The 24,352-nt window shown below is 39.2% G+C and overlaps 1 long non-coding RNA gene across 1 annotated transcript in view; it reads right to left on the bottom strand.

Moving 5' to 3' along the window:
* LOC110596927 (uncharacterized) overlaps positions 1-24,352 on the bottom strand; it is a 118,540-nt gene that overhangs the window by 46,608 nt on the left and 47,580 nt on the right. Inside the window, exon 3 of the long non-coding RNA XR_002482779.3 lies at positions 18,693-18,734. This is a non-coding gene — a long non-coding RNA (uncharacterized LOC110596927). The remainder of the gene's footprint in view (positions 1-18,692; positions 18,735-24,352) is intronic.

Below are 24,352 nucleotides of genomic sequence, written 5' to 3' on the forward strand. Positions count from 1 at the left end.
TAGTTCCAAATCTTTTCTGACGTTTGTTGGTGTGATGAAAATGAAGGAATGAACTATTTCCCTTAACTCTGTGTGGTCTAATTTAAGTGCCTTTCATTAGTACTTCTAACAAGAACACAGGCGCCATAGCTGGGGTAACAGAAATCCCTCCCCATATGCCCTAATGGTGGGTACAAATCGATGAATGGCCACATTCACAGCTGCTTGCAGAAGTGCCTCCTGTGTATCTGGGGCATCAAGTTCCAGTAATAAAGTTAGCAGACGTACAGTCATACTGAGAAAAGGTCAAAAGGGGGAAATCTTTATTTTTAAACAGATCATACCGATTCCTGTTTTATGTACTAGATCATATTCTTTAGCAGTAGTTTTTCCCCAGGACAAGTGATGCCACTGACCCTCTGGAACTTGTTGTAAAAGACTGGGCATCTTCTTTCCACATTTTTGTTTTCTCCTGAACTTTTTAGTCCCTTTCCAGCTTGGGTGCAAATTCCATGGACTGTACCTAGTTCATCTTGACATTTTCTTAGCACCAGGGAACGGTCTATTACAGCCTCTCAATAAGCCCAGGCAGTATGCATGCTCCCTAGTACAGAATAAAGGGCAGGATGCCACAGCAGGACCAGCAGGCTCAGTCCCATGGAGAGCAGCTGCCGGCTGGGTTTAAGTTATAAGACAAGAAAGACAAAGTCTCTACGCTCAGGAAACTGGTAATCTAGGAGAGGCTGCTTAACAAGGTGATAAGTGCGTGCTAGTGGTAGGAACCAAGTGCCATAGGAACTCAAAGGCAGTGATGATTAATTATGCTGGGCATGAGGATTAAAGATCTGGGAATGTTTCCCAGAGAGAAAAAAACAGTTGAGCTGAAACTTAAAGGATGAGCAGGCTTTGATCATGAGGAAATTTAGTGGGCAGAGTGCTCACTCAGTAAGATGCATTCCAGGAAGAGGCATGGATGGGGCAGAAGTCTCTCAGACCCCGAGAAGTGATGATACGTGAAATGTTGGGAGCACAGCAGGTCACACGGTATTGCTGGAGGTTACAGAGTAATGTAGGGAGTGTCACAAGCAAGTCTGAAGGGTTAAGTTGGGCCAGATGGTGAGTGTCCTGGACAACAAACCCCCTTGGACTTCATCCCAAAGGCAGTGTTGAGCATGTGAAGGATTTTAAGCAACTGGCTGGGTCAAGGGATTAGGTTTGTGTGTGTGACAAGCAACATTGTCTAAAAATGACTCTGAAAGGTCACTCAGGGTGGCTCGGACAAGCCAACTGGAACGGGGACTTCCCCATTCTTCCAGTGGGATGGGCTGCCCCAAATTCAGCCTCCTACAGGACTGGCAGCTTTTCTCCCACCCCAGCCAGCTGAGCTCTAATTCCCCACAAGCTTCACATCTTCAGAGCTGGAAAGCTGGCTTTCCCAGACAACTGCTCAGAACATCTAACACCTAACACAGACTGCCTACTCTACTCTCTGTGCCCCACTGATCAATGGCTTCTCCATATGGACAATGTTTTCCCATATGGAAAGCAACAAGGCGGTAGGGTCCTTTCCCTGGAACACAACCTTATGTATTCCAATAGATGCCTTGCCTTGGATTAATGAGAGGATGGGAGATGGCAGATGTCTTTTCTTCCTGTTGACACTGGCTTTGTTCAATTCTATAATAAAGCCTGTTTCTAAATTCGTGCCATGGGGTGTTGTGGAATGCTCTCTGACCCTGATGCTTTTTGACCTGTGAAGGCATCTACATTGTGCCAAAGTGGGATGACCTAGGAATGGAGTAAGGCCTTTCCCCATTGTCTGTTAAGACTCTTTATGTTGTAACAGAAAAATCCATCTAAAACTGGTTTCAAATTGAAAGGGATTTACTGATTCACACAACTATTAGCGTGGGCAGAGGGTACCTAATCCAATGTTTCAATGATGTTATCAACGACCTATTTTTCTTTCTCAGCTCCATCTTCCCTAGGATCAGCTTTATTGCAAGGCTGATTTCTGCTCCTGGTTGTAGGAAAGCTGGCAGTCAAAATCAGGTCTCTAGCATTCACATCCAAAGTCAGAGAGGACGTCTGGACTAGTGTTCCAAGCCAGTACCTCCAATTTCACCTAAACTAGATAAGCTTCATTCATACATCTGTGCCCACATAAATTCCTATATTCATTTAACAAATATTTGTTAAATACCTACGATGTACCAACCACTGTTATAGGTACTGGCACAATGAAATAACATTGAATCACCTAATGGCTTAACCCAATTGGTACCTTCCACCAGAGTTGGGAGTATGTTCGGTTTTCTCCAAAGCACAGAGCAGTGAAGGGAAATACTTAGATAAGGAATTCTGTGCTAATAGGAAAGGGGGAAGAAGTAATGGAGACTAGGCAGGCATCCAAAAACATCTCATACAATTCTGACGCTATGGCTCAAGGACCCACATTACTGGCATCATCTGGGAGCTTATTATAAATGCAGAATCTCAGGTAATGCTCCAGTTTTACTGGATCAGAACTTGCATTTTTTTTTACAAGATCCCCAGAAAATCCATAAGAATGTAGAACTTTGAGAAGCACTTTTATCTATTCTGAATAGATTTAAAAAAAAAAAAAAACATGATTACAAGTGGAAATAGAAGGCAAGGAAGTTGGAGAACAAACCCAACAGTCTCTGTGATAAAGTGGGGGTGACTGCTGCTCCTGACGGTCCTCTGGTGGGAAATGAGTAATGGACGAGTTCTCGTGATGGGGTGACTGATCCAAGGGGAGGCCAATTATTGGAGTGATCTGGGAATCTGAACCCGGAGTGATGAGGAATGGATACAGAAGGTTGTTGGAGCAGAGCTACAAGTTGGCAGAGCCCTAGAAGTTCCAGAAGTGCCTAATGTGGGAGCAGCCAGATCACTCTGAGGCTTGGTTATTCAGCAATTCCTTCCACTATCCCCTGTTTCTCTGAAGTTAATCAAAAGGGATTTCTATTGCTTGCCCTCAAAACAACCTTAACTTAGCAGCTTTGACTTTCTCAGAAGAGTTATCTACTGAGGATGAGGGTCTGGCCTGCCTTGGGGGGAAGACCAAAGGGAATCCATTTCACCGGCTGGGGCCTCCTGTGCCTTAGCTGCTTTTCTCAGATCCCTTACTACTGCTGAGGAGCAGTAGTCTCGAACACCCAACTTCACCTCCAGTTGGCAGCACTTTAACAAAATACATATTCCGAAAATGCTTGTGGTTTTCATAACAAATGTCCCATTTTTGGTTCACTTGCTAGGTGTCAATTAATGTATCTTTATAGAATCATTCTATGGGCCCTCTTCCCTCCCCCCCAGTACTGGGGATTGAATCCAAGAGCACTTTACCATTAAGATACATTCCCAGTCTTTTTATTTTTTTAATCTTATTATTATTATTTTTTTTTATATTTAGACAGGATCTCACTAAGTTGCCCAGACTGGCCTCAACCTTGTGATCCTCCTACCTCAGCTTCCTGAGTCACTGGGATTACAGGAGAGTGCCACCTCACCCACCTGGGGGTCCTCTTTAAACTGACCTTCTACTGTTACAGTTTTTTCAAATATGACTGACTTCTATAAATATATCTACCCAAAGATTAAATCATTGCAATACCAATTTTTTTTCTTTTACATGCAAAATATTTTCAATCAAATGTGAACTAATAACTAGGCTGCTTGAACACGAACAATACAAGCATTTAAAGCTTAATTACTCTTTCAGGTTCATAGTGAGAACATGGAGGCTTTCTATATTAGTGTGAATTTATTCTGCTTTGGAGTATTGTCTCTTATTCTACAATATCCTTCTTTTCATCTTAAAAAAAAAATCCTTGCTACAACAAAACAATGAGGAGGTCACGTCTTACAAGGAACAAACATGGCATCACATAGGGAAGTGAGTCATCAAGCATCATGCTGGAAACTGAGCCAGGACTGAGCTGACTCATGTCTTTCTGGGCCGAGAACCAATTCTAGTTATATCATGCTGGAAAATGACTCATTTACTACCTTTATTAGCTCCCCTCAAGATCAAATCAACTGCAAATTGGAGTAGATCTTATGAAACTCAAGTGGGCTCTGCTTGGAGCCATTACCCTATGCTGGTACACAGGAGATTTCTGTCTGAAACTAACGGGTTGTTTTGCGTCAGAAGCCCCAAGGCCAGCCTTGGCGATAGTGTGTTGTTCTTATCTGAGCCAAACGCATCTAAACATAAGAGAATCCATAATCTTTACGGTCTCTACACATAAGCACATTTTTTTGGATAATCAATTAGTTGATTGTAAATCTATCATCACTCATGTTCAATAGATACCATTGTAGAAAACAATCTGAAGAAGCAGCTACCCGATTTCAAAATAAACCTACTTTACTTGATAAGTGCTTTTTGTCAACAGAAAGTCAAAGTACAGCAATAGCTAACAGCTCTCATTTTTGCCCTGTAGTAACCTCTGTAAGTAAACAGTGCAATGGAAAGCTGCTCTGATAAAGTATTCAAGGAAATATTGGAAAGGAAGGCCAGCTAAATTAGAGCTCCAAAGAGTAACTTCCAAAAGAGTAACTTCCAAAGCACGTTAAATAGGTGTCTTCTTAAGAAATATTAATATTGTTAACATTTGACAGTATAAAATGAATTGTATGTGTGTGTGTATGTGTGTGCATGCTGGGAAGGGAACCCAGGGCCTCATGCATGCCAGGCAAGTGCCATAGCCCCAGCCCTAAAATGGGTTATTTATAAATGAATGCCTTGATAGCGGAATCCCCTAAGGGGCTGACCTAGTCACAGATATGGAGAAATTTCACATGTATATCTGAAGTTCTGAAAACACTGAGGCTACTCTCCCATATGACAACAGCTGGGTAGGACAGAACATCAGACAGAACTACTGCCTTTGGAGAGGACATCTAAAGTTCTCTCCAATAATCTCGAGTTCTCCACAATCCCTGTTGTTCCTTTTATCTTAATCAGGTTCATCTTTTCTTTCTTTCTTTCTTTCTTTCTTTCTTTCTTTCTTTCTTTCTTTCTTTCTTTCTTTCTTTCTTTCTTTCTTCCTTCTTCTTCTTCTTCTTCTTCTTTTTTTTTTTTTTTGGTACTAGAGATTGAACCCAGAAGTGCTTTACCACTGAGCCACATCCCCAGCCCTTTTTAATTTTTTATTTTGAGACAGGGTCTAAAAAGTCTGAAAATGAGGATCAGAGACTTTGTAATGATTTGTCCAAAACCACAGAAACTAGGAGTTGGTCCTTTCCCAACTCACGGACCTCTACCTCTCTATCAAAACCAGCAAGAGGGTTGGGAGGTGGTGCATCCCTATAATCCCAGCTACCTCAGGAGGCTGAGGAAGGAGGATTGAAAATTCAAGGCCAGCTTGAACTACTTAATGAGACTTTTTAATAAAAAATATAAAAAGGACTGGGGTGTAGCTTTGTGATATGGGTCTCCTGGATTCAATTCCCAGTGCTACCAAAACAAACAAACAAACAAAAAATTAATTTTTGAGTAACACTGTGTCCAGCTGTATTCTGACACATAAAGTACTACAGGTCATAGTCATTATCCTCAAGAAACCTGTATCTAGTAGAATCGCAAAGACACTAAACAAACAACTCAAACACACATGTGCATGTGATGGGTGCTTGACGGTGTCGCTAAAAACCTGCTGTGGCATCCAGGGATCCTTTCCTCCACCATTGTTGAGAGGCCTGATCCCACCTCTAAGCCTGTGAGGACATGGCTCTGGACTTAATCATTCTAACCCTCCACCAGGGCTGGGAGCTAACTGAAGGAAAGTTGAGGTTTTTCCCAGTGAACCCACATAATTCTGACTAATGATGACAGGGAAAGTGTAAGTAAGGAAGTAGTGGTAGGGGGAGAACAGAAGAGGAAGAAAACCAGAAAGTCCCGGAGAGACAGAGCTTAGGCAGAGACTCCAAGAGCCAGGGGGAGCCTCTGGATAGCCCTCCCAGACTGTGCTTCCTGCCCACTCGGATTCCTAACACACACTGATTTTGCCAGTTGTAGGGGTCAAGAGGGCTCATTTAGGGTCAGATGGCAACCTGCGTGTGTGTGTGTCCAGATCCTGTTCACTGTACGATTCGTTCTTCTCCTGGCTCTTTCCTATGCATCCCTTCCCCACCAGACTTCCCATCCCACTTGGACATGAACCCCCCACAAGGGACTGTTGATCTCAATGAGTTACCTTTCCCCAGTTCCAAGGTGTCTGTGAGTGGCCAGTGGGAGACGCTGGTTTGGAATTTATACAAAATGGGGAGAGGAGAGAGACCTTCCATAGCTCCCTCCACCTCCTATGGCTTTTCTGGTGACTGATAGGTCTCCACTCTGGCATCTGTTCAGATGGACAGGCCTGCCTGTTGCCACCACTGCTAGGTGACCCTAGCTCCTGGGTCCTTCCCTCCATCATCCCCCCCCCCCCCCCGCCTCTGTTGATAAACCCTCTTTGCCTCCCAACTTCTCCATCACCAGTATAAACAATTCCTGTATTGAATTTCTTCTCTTGTAAATACTTAAAGTGTTTTGTTTTTAATTTCCTTGCTGGGTCTGGTTGACACATATAAATACAAAGAATTGATATATTAAAACGGTGACTTACCAAGTAGTGTAGTTACAATATTCAGGAGTGGACCACAAATAGGCCTTCTCTCACTCCCAACCCCCAATAGACAGGACCTGCATCAGTGACTATTCAAACACGAGATTTATTAAACTGATATTCAGGAAAAACTGGATCACCAAGCTGAGCCCAATGGCACATGCCTGGAATCCTGGCAACTCAGAAGAATGATCCAGGGGTACTGAAAGTTCAAGGACAGTCTCCAAAACTAAGCAAGACCCTCAAGAACTGAGCAAGACCCTGTCTCAAAATAAAAAATAAAAAGAACTGGGATGTGGTTCCGCACCCTGCACTCAGTCTCTGGTATGAAAAAAAGTGGGTCGCCAGCTGACCAGGAACACTTGTCCTTGAAGTGTGTCATAAGCAAACAAGTGTCCCAAGGTTGTCATACCATTGGCTCATCTACGAGAAATTATGGGAATGTGATTGACATGCAGCTCAGCCCACAAACTCCAGTGTGCCAAAAGCTCTTGCAATTCTTGAGTCTGTTTAAATTAACAGAACGTTTCAAAGAGGTAGTGAGAACGGATAAAAGCAGAAATGTTTTTATTTTTGAAAAATGAGGAAGGCTGAGATGAAAGTCAGAGAGAGAAGGGACAGGAAGAACTTGCTCATGGGATTCACTGGTGTGAAGGGTGAAGCCATCAACCCCCAACATGGAACCAGGCACAGAAAGGGAAAGAAGAGTGACCAGAGGGGGAAGCAAAAAATAGTGCAAGTTCCTCTTTACTCAGAACACACCCACAGCTCCACAGTTTAGTGGAAATGCCCACAATTTGGAAAAACAGATATTCTCAGACAAGTAAAAATTCAATACTGCATTTTACAGTAAATATAGAATGATTTTCACATTGACTTTCTTTTTACAAATCCAACTATAAAAAGATTCTCTCTTTTAATATATGTGATATGTTCTTCTATCTCCTAGATTATTATTAAATAAATATACATATATATACACATACTAAATTATCTCTACATAGAAAATTTATACAAATTATACAATTTATTAGTTATTAAACCAAATCTTCCATGCCCCATATTCCAGAACTTGTCATTTTTAACACACACACACACACACACACACACACACATACACACGATGACACACCCTCCAAAGAAGATATTTCAAAATAAACCTACTTTATTAATAGAAATCAGGCTGAGATTTTGTTATATTCTATATTCATCTGCATTGTTCCATGAAAAATGTAATAAAAAATGCAGGCACATGCTGGAAATACTAAATTAGAAAAACAGCTGTGCTTTTTACATTGTCCTACCCTAGGAAAAAAGGCACCCAGGACAATCCCAGCTGCTGGCACACTTTACATGATGTGCTCATTACCACAAGTAAATAAAGTCAGTAAATTACTGGCAGAGCACAGGGGGCCATGATGAGTCTAGGAAATAACCCTTTCATCAAACTCTCTGCACATTGTATATTGCCTGGGCAAAAAAGCAAATAATGATGATCAATGGGGAATTAATATTTTAGTCAAAGAGAAATGGAGATGAATGCATACTATAAATTATTAACTAGCATTTGTATTCTATCCCCTTGGCACAGTGTGAAATAGGCTTCTAAAGAAACAGGATACATATCTTCTACCTACCTAGCACTGTTTACTCCAACCAAGGAATAATATCGATAAAGCAAAGACATTCAAGAGGGAAATTTACACCTGGATTTCTCTACCCTTTTATAATAGAATGTAAGCAAAATATAAGTATTTCTATGTTTATCCTTATATAAGTGTGTTTTATGTTATATGTCTATAAATATGATTGTGCTGTGGTAGGAAGACAGTCATTGGGCTGGGACTGGAAACCCATTAGCCCTTGTTTGACCTTAGCTATGACCAGCAGTGACATCTTAACCTCTCTGGCCTCAGTCTTCCTCAACTGTAAAACAAAGTATTGGATCACAGATGACCTTGAAGAATATTTTCAGCTTTAAAATTCTGCATAAAGTTCTCAAAAGGAACCAACAGTAGAAAGGGTAGAGGAAAAGTTATGATCAGAGTTCCAGCATAAAAATAAAATATGAATATAGAAATCATTCAATTCTTTAAATCAATAAAATACTGGCACATAAGAAAATATATACGTGTATAATCATATGTATATATAAGTTGCTGCCCTCTCTCTCTCTCTCTCTCTCTCTCTCTCTCTCTCTCTCTATATATATATATATATATATATATATATATATATATATATATATATATCCTTTTGGAAGTGGGAGAGTACTGGAGATTGAACCCAGGAACACTTTACTACTGAGCTACCTTCCCTATCCTTTTTATTTTAAAACAGGGTCTCACTAAGAGGCTGAGGCTGGCCTCGAACTTGCCTTAGCCTCTGGAGTCACTGGGGTTACAAGTGTGTGCCCAGCTAAGTTGCTGCTCTCTTAAAGAAAAAAATAATTGTGAAGCAATAATTGAACACATAAGAAAAATAGTTCTATATTTGCATAGTAGCATACCATGCAAGTTACACAGGAAATTATTAAATCATTGGCATTGAGAATTTGAGAAATCGTACTATGAGCAATCATAGACTTGCAATTTCCTGGATATGCAATTCTAGCAAACAAAAGAAAAGGCAGCATTCACTATGTGCTTTAAAGAGACCCTAACATGAACGACTTGGACTCTCTTGGCCAAGAGCCCCACAACAGAAGAGAGAGGAACATAATGCTCTCTGTAACACAAATAGGGTTGTGATGAGGCTACTTATAAGGAAGTATTCATAAGCTAAAGAGACCACAGAGCAAAGGGAGAAGGGGGACTGTAGGAAGGGAAGCCATTCTGATCATTTAGGATTCATTTTGAAATAATGGAAAAGCCCCTGAATCGGCTCTGAGGCACAGAGGAGGGTTTACCCCTTTGGAAAGAATTTAGGAGATGTGTGAGCTAGAGACCATCAAGTTCCATCCTCCTATTTCATAGGTGAAGAAGGCCAGATAGGGTATGTCCTTGCCCAATACTAAGCATTTGGCAGAGTTAGGCTAGAACTCCCAGTCCGGCCTGCTTCCCCTGAACGTTTTTCTCTGTGTGGATCCAAAACAAATCCTTCCCTTCCCAACTATGGCAACGATCCTCCTGGGATGAAAAGATATTCTGTTACCTCTCCCTCCCTGAGAATTTCTCCCAAGCCATAAAGTTTTTCCCAAGCTGACTAATGCTTTGCTTGTTCAGATGGGTTTTGAGCCATCATTCTAAATATCCTCTCCCAGCTGAGAGATGTAAGAAGGAAACGATTCATATGCACTGACTTCACTATGCTACTCCCAGGAGCGGAAGAGCCAGCATGACCTGTGTGGTGCACGTTAATGACTCACTGACCAAGTATCAGACAAGGACAAGTCTCTTTCGAAAGGACTCAGTGTGAATGTTAGGGAGAATGCGAATCTCTGTGTCTCAGTTTTCTTCTCTTTTCCATAGGGACATATTTTCATTAAGATTTTTATATTTTCATTCAGTTTCCAAGATTTCCCAAACAGAAAATAATTGTTAATATTTTCAATCTTATTTCCTTGATACAAATTTGATTCTTAAAGCACATCTTAAGATTATATAGTTTCTTCATTTCATGAGAGAAAAAATGAGGATCAGAAAAATTTTGATTTGTTTTTGATTTAGATTCTAAAGTCAAAAAAACTGAGTCATTTGACATGGATTTTGGTGTTTTTTGAACCTATGCTATGTGTGGTTTACCCTGTTCAGAGGTGCCATGCAAATGTGACAATCTAGAACACGTGGAACCACACACTCAGATTGAATCTTGGTGAGATGCAAAATGGCGGTCTCCCACATTATCAAGACAGTTACCCTTTCACCCCCCAAATTAATTGTGTTCCTTGTAAATTATGTGGTAAACCTTACATATAAATTCAGATACAGAGACGGATGGGGAGTAGTCACCTTGTACAACTAGCAATTCTGAAATGATCAAGCTGGGTCATGATGAAAGAGGAAGCAAGAAAGAGGAAGGGCCAACTGTACTAAAGTACTGCTTCATAAAGAAGAGAGGCAGAGAGGCCGCCCTCCCCACCCTCTCCCACTCCCCCTTCTCTAAGGAAAGTTGCCAGTCTGTCCCTTGTCTGCTTCCACACCTGTCACTCAAACTTCAGGTTACTTTTTGGTGATTTAATTCAGGCTCCTTGTCACCCGACCATATCTGGATAAAAATGACAAGTGTGAAAGAATAGACCCCAAACTCCAAGGCTCCAACACGTCGTCACAGGCACTGGCTATTATTCAGTGCTTGCATGAGAGCTGTTCTGTTCTAAATCACTCAACTAGAATACGCTCTCCAGTTATAAACTCTACTCTGCCAAGCCCCTGCTGAGCTCTGCAAGAAAACAGTTTAAAATCACAGAATTGGGGACTGGTTTGTAGCCGGTAGCAGAGAGCTCACCTGGCCTGCTCAAGGCCCTGGGTTCCATCCCCAGAACTGATGGGACAGATGGTAGAAGAGGGCAGACCAGTCACCCTCCATGGAGTTTCTTGAACTACGAGGATAGTATGGGGTGGGAGGGAACAAACGAGGAAGAATTAAAACTATTTCCCCATGTGAAGTGGGGCTTGGAGGCCAGCATTGTCTCTTAGAGCATTCTTCTCTGTAAAAAGCAGCAGGAACATTTCAAAATAAGAAAAAGAAGATTCTTCTTAAAGACAGGAGTCATTTCACAGACTTGAAATCAGACCACACTGAAGCTCTGTCTGCAAAAATAATGGTTTTTCCTGACATTTTAAACAGCACAATTTAACGACTCAGTGTTTCATTTGACATTTAAGAAGTCATCCATCTCCAAGAAGCTTATTGGCAAATCTTCCCGGTTCCAGGAATTAGCAAATATAGTGTGCATGAGAACACATCCACAAGAGCCCAAAACACTCTTTTAAAAGGGAACCCAAGACTCTGTGAATAAACCTTGGCTGAGCTGGACCTGCCTCTTACCTCAGACCTGCCAATGTACCATTTTTAAACCACTTACCCTTTCAAGGTTAAATTACTCAATTTGCTCAATTGAAAAGTAGGTATTCAGGAGCTAGGTTGCCTGGGTAGGAGTTGTGGCCTCTCTGCTGCTTCAGCGGTGTGACACTGGGCATGTTACTTAACCTCTCTCTGACTTGATCTCATTTCTAATCTGATGATAAGAATATTTCTTATCCTATTGAGTTATGATGATTAAATATACTAATATTTATAAAGTTCTTAGAACAACCTGGCAGAATAAGGGTTGTATAATTATTAGATAATCATTAATGACATGTATGTATTAACTTTTTTTTCAGATTATTTGTGTACTAATCCTCACTACCTGTGATTCATGCCAACACCAATTAATCTATCACATTTCCCCTGACCCCTGTGATTGCTTTGTGGATGGCACAAAGGGATGATGTGAGTCTACTTCTGGGATTCCTGGGAAAGAGATAATAACTGTTCCCTACTTGAGTTAACTCCTAGAGGATATAGTGTCTGAAGCTGCTGCCATCATCTTTCAAATATGAGAGAAAAACCTGTCTGAGAATAGCAGAGAGTGGAATAGGTCCATGTCAGAGAAATCATATTCTATTGACATTGGCTTCTCTTTCTCGAGCTCCTGGATCATGGGATGCCTGAAGCCAAACCTCCTTCTAGATTTTTCAACTGAACAATTAAATGATTTGTCATTCGATTGTTTAATCACTTGCAACTAAGAGACCAAACTAGTAAAATTTACAATATGTCTCAGGGTTCAAAGTTAGTATCTTGGCCATGGCAGAGGTGATCAAGAGGTGGTCACTGCACCAGGAAGCACAGAGCTTCCACTGTGGCAAAATTAGAATCGGATCAGCATTGAAAATGCCAAGCTCTGGGGCCTGGAGATGTAGCTGACTGGTAGAGCGCATGCCTAGCATGTGGAAGGCCTAGATTTGATCCCCAATCCCACCAAAAAAGAAAAAAAAAAAAGGTTGTTTTAAAACAAACATGTCGTCTGGCTTTGTGGTTATTGTCTGGTGTTTCAGTCAGCTTTGGCATAGTGGTGACCAACACAGCGGACAAGAACAACTTAGAGGAGGAAAAGTTTATTAGGGCTCCTGTCTTCAGAGATCTCAGATTTCAAAGGTTTCAGTCCGTAGAAGCCTTAGTCCATGGTCCTCAGCCCAAGATGTGGCAGGACATCATGGCTGAAAGGCAGGGTGGAAGAAAGCAGAAACCTTCCGATCACACTACCAGCGACCTACCTCTTCCAGCCACACCACGCCTGCCTACAGTTATCACTGAGTCAGTCCATTTAAACCACCATGGGCTGATTAGGTCACAGTTTTCACAATCGAATCATTTACCTCTGAAGATTCTTGAATTAACAGGGGAGCTTTGGGTATATCCAAACCAGAACATCAGATGACTTCACGTTTCTGATCCATCAGTTTCCTCAGGTGGAAATCTGGAACTGAACTAAACCTTGATGAACCCTTCCAATTCTAAAATTTGATGGCCCTGCCAGAAATTAAGGTCTCCTTAGTCAATTTCAAGATTCTTATAAGTTCACTTTTTCCATTAGCTATAAGGCCAAGAAGGAGACATCCAAATGAATGGTTTATTTGTTTTTTGGTTTTGGGCATTTTAAGGGGGCAGATGGAAGAGAATCCAGAAAAGACACAATGGGTAAAAAAAAAAAAAAAAAAAAGACTTAGAAAGCATTGCTAGTTCGGAAGTTAGTAATAGAGAACTGAGCACAGAGACACTCATCTAGTCATTATCTACTATGTTATCTGTTCTTCTTCCCCTTAGACCAAAATGCTCTATGCTGTCCCAGAATGATTGCCCCTTCCTGTGAGCATTTGTAGAAATGAGGAGGAAAGGGCAAAGAACTGTCATACTCATCATCTCTCTCTCTTTCTTGAATGAACATGGGAGCTTTGGGTAGATACCTCACACCCACCAGTATGATTAACCCTGTTAACTAGAGAGCATTTGGCAATTGACCTCAGTTGTTCGGAGGAGGAAAAGGACACCTCCAAATGAAATTGGTCAGATGTCTTCTCATCCAGAAACTAAAGACCATCTATATGATCCATAAGAAAGATCTTAAAACTATATTCTACTTAATTTTAGACAAGATTCTAATAATTTAATTTCCTCATTTCCAGAGCCATCATACATGAGAAATAGCCACTTAATAAGGGAGTGTGAGGATGGGTAGTAGAAATTAACTCAACTGGCTGCCAAGACTAAGAGAGGAGGCAAAACGACCATAAAAACCCAACACAAAATAAGAAGCACAGAAGCTCAGGGTCATTGACATATTCCTCAAAGGCATATTACATTTATTTTCACTGAACAAACACATAGAGCTTACTATGTGCTTAGTAAGTAAAAACTGTTTTTTATTTTTTTAAATTTTTTTTGATGTTGATAGACCTTTATTCATTTATTTATATGTGGTGCTGAGAATTGAACCCAGAGCCTCACACATGCTAAGCAACCCCAGTCCCTAAAACCTATTTTTATTTTTTTAAAAATATTTTTATTTTTTAGTTTTCGGTGGACACAACATCTTTGTTTGTATGTGGTGCTGAGGATCGAACCCGGGCCGCATGCATGCCAGGCGAGTGCCCTACCGCTTGAGCCACATCCCCAGCCCCCTGAAACCTATTTTTAATACAAATTATTTGATGGGCACGGTGGCACATGCCTGTAATCCCAGCAACTCATCAGGCTAAGGGAGGAGAATCTCAAATTCAAAGCCAGCTTCAGCAACTCAGCAAGGCCCTGTTTCAAAATAAAAGAGGGCTGGGGATGTAGCTCAGTGGTCAGTGGTTTAACACCCTTGAGTTCACTCGCTGACACCAAAAAAATAAAAATAAATAAATAAACAAACTAAAAATTATTCAATCCTCACAACAACCCTATGAAGTACAAAGAGGTAAGATAATTTCCCCAAGGTCATTCAGTTCAACATTGGCAGAACCAGAGTTTGGACCAGCAGTTAGCTCCAGGGTCCAGTCACTGAGCTACACACTGGCTGGCTCACTTTCTGTCTGACAGAAAACATGAAAGCTGCTGTTCACTACTCACAGTGCCCACCAACAACCAATGCAAAATACATCACCGGCATTTTCCCTTGAATAGCACCAATGGGTGAAAAAATTCAGCGTATTTTCTTCCAAGCTAATGTTATACTACTGATATCATTGTATCAAAATAATATTTAGCTTTTAAAAAACAATAAAAACTTAGATATTTAGAAAGTCCATTGACCTGAGCCCCCTCATTCTCTGTTAATAACAGACACATAAAAACAATCAAACGGTAATGTCAGCTAAGTAAAAATTCTTTCCATTCTAAACAACAAATGCTATCTTGAACCTCTAAATTGAAATCTGCTTACCCTAGAAAGCTTCTAACCAGCAAAGAAAACCCCTAGAGCCAAAGGAGAAAAATCATTAAGCAGCAATATCAGAGAAAGTTGCAAGGAGCTTAAAACTCAATCCCCTAGATAAAATGTTAAACTCATCTTATATGGTAATGCCATTTAAATAATGAGATGGGCTATGAGAACAGAGAATATGGTAAAGAATAGGAAAAATAAATAGTTTCTTGGAATTCTCTGGAACATTTTTATTAATATCATATTTACACCATCCCCTTTACCCATGTATTAAACTTTGTTCCCAAACCACTAATTGTACATTTGGCTTTATTCAAAGTAGAAATGTGTGTGTGTGTGTGTGTGTGTGTGTGTGTGTGAAAAAGAGAGAGAGAAGGAGGTTAGTCTGTGTGTGGCCAAAGCAAGAACTATTTACTCCTTTAAAAGAAATATCAATAGTGTGCATGCCAAGTCAGCAGTCAAAGGAAGCCCAGTACTTGCTATAGAAGCAAGCCAGAGGAAATAGAGCCAAAGATAATCTGGCTGCAGGAAGACAACAGAAATTACGAAGCTAGTGAGTATCCAGCATGAAGATTAACCTGTTATTATCACCACATGTGGACTTCCTATAAATTCTTCAAGACTCATATTTCACATATGTGAAGCTGACATTCATACATGTCAGTTGAGGAACTGATGCTAAAGTATATGTTCTAATTATCTTCTTTAATTTGTGTCTCCTCACTTCATCAATTGAAATGAAATTCATGTCTTCTTAATTTAGTCGTTTTTAAAATTGGTTTCTACTTCATATGTTTGTTAGTTTACGTCTATATTTCATACTATTCTCAGTCCAAATTTTCCATGTTGATGCTTAACAACATAGGCCATAATCTTTCTTGAACAAGTTAACTATTGGAGAACTTTGAAATTTTAATCTGAACTGCACAGGATGAATTGTATCTTTTATTTCATGCACCCTAAAATCATTGGTCCCTGCAAGGTCATTCTGTCCCATACTGCTTCCTTATCCCTTTTATTTTTGGATTTCACGCCCAATACCAGCCCCAACTATAGCCACTGATGTCTTTTTTTTTTTTTAAATAAGTACTGAACCCAGTGTTGCTCTACCATTGAGGCCCTTTTATTTTAATATAGGATCTCACCAAGTTGTCCAGGCTGGCTGGAACTTGCCATCCTCCTGCCTCAGCCTCTTGAGTTGCTAGGATTACAGTCGTGCACCACAGTGCCTGACTACAACTAATGGCTTTGATAACTGTATCTCAGTACCCACATATCTTGGTAAAATGCATACTGTTATTATTTTACTGTCAAAACACATGCTTTTAATTTATGTTAAAATCATTTTTCTATAGAACTAAATGTTCTTATTTTTTCACTAATATGTTTTGAAGATCTATCTGCATTGCAATATGTACATCTAGTTTGGTGCTTTTAATAGTTGAGTAACACCACCCAGAAATCTAGGTTCTGAATATGTTACTATATTCTACTGAAGAAAAAAACATTAAAATCACAAGCAAAGAGGAAATATCTTACCACCAGTGCACATGGGTACATAGCAGCCTGAAGTTATATAATGTATTTAAAACTAAACTGTTGGGGAATAACCCAAACTCCACCTCCAACCAGCTGTATGGTTTGTTATTTTTGTTAGGAAAATTCCCAAAGGGACAAGAGTCTGGTATCTTTGGGGAGATGTTTTGTGCTTTTGAGCTCTGCCACTGGGGAATGGCCTCATTTGCCATTTTGCATCTTCTGCATTTAGGCCTTGACAAGAGTCATTTTTTGAATCATTGATGGGAGAGGTAGATGTGATAGATTGCAAATATCTGGGCCCCCAGGGACAGGATGCTTAACTTTTATGAGCCTCTGTTTCTTCATTTAAAATTAAGGGAGGTTCTGACCTGTAACCAAGAATGAATAAAAGGTATCATTTTCCTTTATTTTTAGCTGAAGCCCACATGTCCATTTGTATGTTATAAAAGTGATTTCAGTCTTTTGTTATGACATAAAAATGAAATACAAATGTCTCTATTTCCTGTACTACATGGCTTCTTATTTTGTTGATCACTTTTATAATTAGTGAGTTGATATGAATAATGCACGAAAAAGCAAATTTACCAAAGACCTAAAGCTATGAGCTTTGGAAGTCACTGGAAGTTATGGAGTGTTCTAGGTAGAGTGAGGCAAAGTTGAAAACATGACTATATGTGTTTCTAGTAAACTGCCTAAAGAGATCTCAGAGAAAAGAGACTACAATCTCTAAATCTTCATAATTCGGTGTGACTTTTTCTATTCTAAATAAATATTCCATTTTATACTTAATTTTATATTTTTAATTTTGTGTCTTTTTTTCAAAAGCGATCCCCAAATTGAATTATTTTGGACTTCACAAAACCTTGAATCTATGTGTGACCTTGTGATTTAACATTATGAACAAAAACATATAGATACATCTCAATTAACACAAAAGTTTTCTGGAGTAGAAAGGGTCCTCTAAATTGAATTCTCAGGCAAGTTATTGTTCTGTATTGGCTTTAGATTTCTCATTTTAAAACATGTAGATTTGAGTAACTATGAGATCCTTTCCAACTTAGAAAAACCCAACTCCATCGTACCTGTTTTGCCACGCTTCCAACAACCTAACAATAATATTTTAAATGAACTCCACAATGAATTTTCACTGTATAAAATTCAAACCTTCAGTAGTATGACAAATTGTAACCACTGTTCAACTTAGTATATATTTTGTAAGTGCAAAGATCTGAATAGGATTCTTACCATAAAGCACACTAGTTAGTGCACACCACTATAGAACTCATCTGCCTTATAAGGACAGGAACATTTCCTCCACTTGTTCTCATTTAAAGTCGACCATGATAAAACTATATGTTGATTTTCATTTATAACAGTACTCAAAATAATCCATTCTGAAAGAGGAAGAGGTATTTTTACAGTCACAGTGAAATCCATTAAAATCTATATGTAAACCACGTTGTTTTAGAAAGTATGAAGAAAATAATGAGACATTCATGAGAGATAAACAACAGTTTCTGATCTTAACTATTTGACAAGATATGAGTAGTTTTAAAAGGGTGGTTGGCGGGGGGGGGGGGGCGGGGGGGCGGTGGAATGACAATCCAGTTTAGTCTTCAAACACAAGAACCAATAAGCCAAGGGTTGGAGACATCCTTCTTCAGCAGTGGATTCTACCCCAGCCTGCTGTTTATTGGGCAGAGCAGGGAGGGTGCTGGAAATGTGGCAAAAAGGAAGGATGAAGCTGAGGTTCTCTGGGCTGAAAGACACCTTATAGAGCCACTCAACTGTGCATGCTTTAAGATGAGGGCCAGACAGAAGCCTGACCTATCCAAAGTCATAAAACCAGATCAGGCAGAACTGGGGCTAGACCCTGTGACCACATATCTGGTGCACTTTTTCCTTTACCAATGGGAATTTGTGGGACCCTTTGAATGCTTTCATGGTTCCAAGCCCAGCTAGGAGTTTATGGCACAGAATGTGGAGTGATATTTGCTTACACCCAATATAAAAATCTGTAATAAAGTTAATTAAGGTCATCCGTATTGGTGCTGATGGAGTTCATACTACTGCAAACTGTAGCACCTTGGCATTGAAGAAACAGCAGAAGCAGGAAGATCACTCACCTCATCTTCTTTTCCCCTGAAGCAGTTCATTCCAGAGGTGCCCTGTGTATAACCAAAGGAATAGCTTCATTCTTGAAGACAGAGACACTAAGAAAAATCTATTTTTTTTTTTTACCATTAGATCAACCCCCTACCCTTTGCCCAATTCACACTTCTATAAGACTATTCATAAGATACCAAACCTAAGCACAAAACTACAGTGGCTTCCCTGCTTCTTTGAGTCTTTATTCCAAAGGCTCCCATATCATGTAAAACAGAATTAAATTAATTTGTATGCTTCTTTTCTTGTTACTGTTTTTTTCCATAGAAATCTCAACCATGAACATTGCAATGAGTAAGAAATTTTTTTTTTTTTTTTTTTTTTTACTTTTCTCTACTGTCACACAAAACTAGACAAAAATATCTATAGAACCCAAAGAAGTGCTCAGAAGTTAGACTCACACATTTGGAACTCGATGAATGGAAGTGGTAGACTGGTAGATCAGAGGATATTGATGGCTAATAAATAGTGCTTAAATAATAATTATCCATATGGAAAAAAATTAGATAAACTACATGCACACATACAACCACTTCAGGTACATGAAAAAAAAACCACAGAACTTTGAAATGATTGGAAGAAAATTAAGAGAATATATTTATGACATTAGAATATAGAAGGATTTCTTAAAATATAAAATACAAGCCATTAAGGGAAACATTCAATAATCCAACTATATTTTTCTTGAGGTGCCGTAAAAGGGACTGACCTCAGGGGACACTCCACCACCAAAGTACATATCCCCATTCCTTTTTATTTTTTGTTTTGAGATAAGGTCTCACTAAGTTGCTGAGCCTGACCCAAAACTTCAAACAAAACAAACAAAAAATAAAAATACATCAAAGGATACATAATATGCCTGTATAGTTGCATTGAATTCATTTATAAACATTCACTGAACTATACCTGTAAGGCTTGTGCATTCTCTTTTCATCTATTACACTTTAAATATTATAATTAGTACACACAAAAAGATATGAACATAAAAGTCTTAGAATGGGAAATCTTAATGGCCAATGAGCATGAAAAGATGTTCAGCCTCACTGAGTACATGTAAATGAAAATGAAAATCCTAACAAAGATGTATTTTACACATTTAATTAGCAAAACTTACTAAGTCTTGTAAGACCAGGTGCTGGTAAGAATGTAGAATACCAGGAACTCCAAACATTGCTGGGAGAAGTACAAGTTAGCAAAATGACTTAGGAAAATTTTCAAATACCCATTAAGCTATGCACAAATATTTTAATCCAGCAATTCCTCTCTATTAAAGTACCAAAGGGAAACTCTTTTAATGTTTGAAGAGAAACATTCACAAAAATATTCATAGAAGCATTATTTGCAAAAACAAAATGTAAAAAAATGAAAAGTCCAAACATCACAAGAGCAGCTTGATAAATTACAGTATAGTCAAACTAGAATACTGCATGGCTGAGAAAATAAATGAGCTAGAGCTAAACATGTCAACGTCGATAAAATTTCCCACAAAAATAATGTTAAGCAAAGAAAGGGAATTTCCATAAGAATTACAGAAGACAATGATTCTGGACTATAGTCTGGCTTTATCTTCACGGAGAGTTTATCAAAACCTCCTCCTTTGGGGGGAGCCAGCAGGCCAGGCAGCAGTGAGTCCTGAGAAACACTGGGTTCACCACAATTGGAACACTGGGCAGGCAGAGTCTATATAGGCCAGGGACTGGACATCAGGCAAGAATGTGGTTTACATTTGGTATGGTACTTCTGTTCTCACCTTGGCCAACCTCCAGCTGTCAGGAATAGGTCCTAGCAGAACATACCTAAAGGAGAAATGAGTATCCTCAGCTGACCCAAGAAGGAAGGGAATAGATGGGAACTTCGTCTGTACATGACTCAGGAAAGCCAAGTACAGATAAACATTGTGCCAGGCTCACCCATCCATTTTTAGTTCAAAAAGATGATGACATATGGGCCTCTTGAGTCACACAGCTCCAATCTGGTTTCCTTCAGTTCAGAGACTTTTATCATCTCCCGAGAACAAGTGTTCACTCTCCTGCTATGGTGGTATTGGGCCACCTCCCAGCAGCACAGAATGCAACGGGGGGGGACCTGGGGATTTCAACCAACCTTCTAACTTTCAATCCGTCCTCTTTGGTTTAGCCCTGCTTTCCCTGATATCCCTGCATCCTTGATGCCACTGTTTTTGAGGAGTGTGTGGTACAAGCCCAGTGGATGCTCATGTTTCCCCAGTGTCCAGTTAGAATTCGGCTCTCTCAGGTTCACAAAGTCAGTTCCCATACATGTGCCTGCATTCCAGCTTCAAAACTGCTGTCGTGATGGATTCTCATTGGCATGTGAAACAAAATACAAAATAAGCCTGGATGTTAAAAGCAGAAATCAGTTAGGAAGTGTCTGTTACATGCAATTTTAATGTAGGTTTTCACTCTTCAATTGGGAAGACAACCCTCCCTTGTCATTGTAGGTTTATGCCTTCAATTAAAAATCCCTCTATGTGTATGTAGCTTAATTGGAGTTCAGGAAGGATGGACATTATATGTGTGTATTCAAACCCCCTTCTCTGCCTAACAGTTTATATAACAATATAACCACTGTCTGATTCCTTTCATTTTTTACATATCTTAAATGTCATATAATTAATAAACAAAAAGATTGAGGGACTAGAGTTGAGGCTGAGTGGTAGAACTTGCCTTGCACGTATGAGGCCCTGGGTTTGATCCTCAGCACCACATATAAATAAACAAATAAAATAAAAGATTGAGAAATCTCTCTATGGTTTTGAAGGTGTTATCTTGCCTTTTTTGTAACTAGAGATCATGAAATTTTCTTTCATGTTTAGACAGGGCAGAATCAGAGTTTGAGACCACATAGTTCATCTCTTTCCCTTTTACTTTTTTAAAATATATTTTATTTTTTACTTGTAGTTGAACACAATACCTTTATTTTATTTATTTATTTTGATGTGGTGCTAAGGATCAAAGCCAGGGCCTCGCACATGCTAGGTGAGCGCTCTGCTGCTGAGCCACAACCCCAGCCCTCTTTCCCTTTTATTTTTAAGAGCAAGAAACTGTTCAGAGAGTTGACATGATTTGTTCATGAACATTAGTAGCAGACCTAGAATTATCTGTAAAATTGTCTGATTATGGGCCAGAGTTCTTTTGTTAGAGATCTCCATCTACTGATTTTACAATTTTTTTTCATAGTAGACTAAACTTTCCCCCAAATATTCAGTTATTCTACTGAGTCTGTACATTCAAATAATTAAAAATTTTTTTTACAGATCTCAATAAATCAAACCACTAATAAGAGAACTAAATTTACCCACATGGCTTGAAGCAGTCAACTAAAATCTATTCTTAAGTAAGTGACAAAACGGGAAAAACCTTGATCAGTTTCCTATGTTTGGTTAATCTGACTAGTTTAGGCCTTCCTCCTTGACATCATCTCTTAACCAGTAGGTACAGATCAGACAAGAGTTTGCCAAAAAGGACCTGGGTGTTTCGCTTGTGTTAGGGCACTAGATGTTGAGTTGCTTGCTCATTGTTCCTACAGATGTCTTCAATTTTATACTGGCTTACATATCCAGTCCCATGGGTGATGTGTTGCAATATCCCCTGATTTTCCACATTGCCTTGGGAGCATAGCCATCTTAGGGATTCAGGAAGTACACACCCAAAAAAAGGATTCAATTGTGAAAGTTCATTCCATTTAAGCAAAGTTGGTTCCCTGCCTTTCTTCTTTACAAACTGTTGTGTACAAGAGCTTATAAGGTAACAATGCATTCATTTTGAGACTTCAAGAATAGGGGACCCAGGCAGAATTTTCAAAGCAAATAATCAGATAGTTTTCACATTCCAGAGTCTGAAAATTCTAAAAATAATTAAAATGCCTAATACCTTCATGCATGCGTGCACACACACATGCACACACACACACACCTGAGATACTAGAAAAGTATTTTTGAATAAATTAATTTTCCAGAGTGTTTTCACTTGATATCCTTTTTTTCCCACAGAAAAAATTTTTTTTAAATCCACTTAATCATTTTAACTTCACAAATGAAAACAAACTTTATAAATAATTGGGTAAAAGGGTTAGGGTTGTGGTTCAGCAGTAGAGCACTTGCCTAGCACGTGCGATGCTCTGGGTTCGATCCTCAGCACCACATAAAAATAAATAAACGAAATAAAGGTATTGTGCCCAACTACAACTAAAAAGATTATTTTTAAAAATTTGGGTAAAAATACAGCTACACCAAACTGAGGAAGATTCCATTTTTTCAACTTCACAGCAGCAACACTATTCTCAAACATATACCATTTTTCATCAATTACATTAATAGACCTTTTATAGATCTTAAATACTGGATAGATTCAGGTTAAATATAACACTAGAATTCTAAACAGGTCTTTGATTTGTGATTTTAATGTGGGCATGAATTCACAGGTCTTTGATTTGTGATTTTAATGTGGGCATGAAGTACTATTTGGTGGGCCTTTACGTTCACTTGTGTCTGGTGTGGTCAAGAATCACTGTCACAGGAGGACAGGATAAGTGGTTGGAGAGCAGGGAACTGCCATTAATTTTGTCGGCTTCTCAAAACCATTAGGACAAACTGAGAATGCGGTATAACTCAGCCTTGTACTTTTTCTTAATATATCAGGTACAGCTCAATGTTCCCAGTCTTCACCTTTCTTCTGGGAAATGGACAACATAATTCCTTTTATGAGAGCCTGAGATACACATGAAAGAAAAACAAAACCAGGGGATAGGGCTGGAGATGTAACACTTACAGAACAGGCAGGAGACCTTGGGATTTCGTCTTCTAAAAAGAGGTTAGTGGAAAGTTTCAACACAGCATCTTATCCCTGGGACATTAAGTTAAGTTTAAAGCATGGGAAAAGGTGGTACACACCAATAGCTTGCCTACCCAATTTTTTTGCCTTCCCCCAGGGCTGAACCCCTGGGAAGATAATATGAACTTTGGTTTACTCCATATGAATATCTCAGTGACCTTAAAAGAAGTGAGAAAGACAAAACCCTGGAAGTTATTTGATGCAGCTAAAAAGGTGGGCCAGTCGTGATGCTGCAAACTACCACCGCAGAGAACTCTAGGCCGTCGGCAATTTTCTAAATAAACCCCAAAATAAAACCAAAATCCACTTGAAATTGTGGGAAAATCTACATAAAATTTTGCAAAGAATAAAAGACAATCAAAAACTGATGTTATAACCAGTGCTTCTTTTAAATGTCTATTATTTTGTAATAAAAGCACGTTCTTGCAATTAGAGCAACAAAACCCTCTACAAAGAATACTAGGATGAACATCAAGAAACCCCCAGCCTTTTTCTCACCTCTGCTACATACTAACAGTGAAACTCTGGACAAATTAGCCATACTCCACCTACAAACTTGGGATTGTAATATGTTTTTCACTCCTGAGCATAATAAAAAGATGAATATCTGCAACAGTGCCTTGAGCTCTAACATAAAATACAAGTTATTCTTATTTTTAGAACAAAAAGTCTAGAAATAAATACCACATTGTCCTAACATTTTTATTATTATAATTAGTCCAAATTGTGTTTTTCTGTGCAACTTGTATTTGGTTTTTTTGTGCAAGAGG

Source organism: Ictidomys tridecemlineatus, chromosome 1, assembly GCF_052094955.1.
Source record: "Ictidomys tridecemlineatus isolate mIctTri1 chromosome 1, mIctTri1.hap1, whole genome shotgun sequence".
Classification (NCBI taxonomy): domain Eukaryota; kingdom Metazoa; phylum Chordata; class Mammalia; order Rodentia; family Sciuridae; genus Ictidomys; species Ictidomys tridecemlineatus.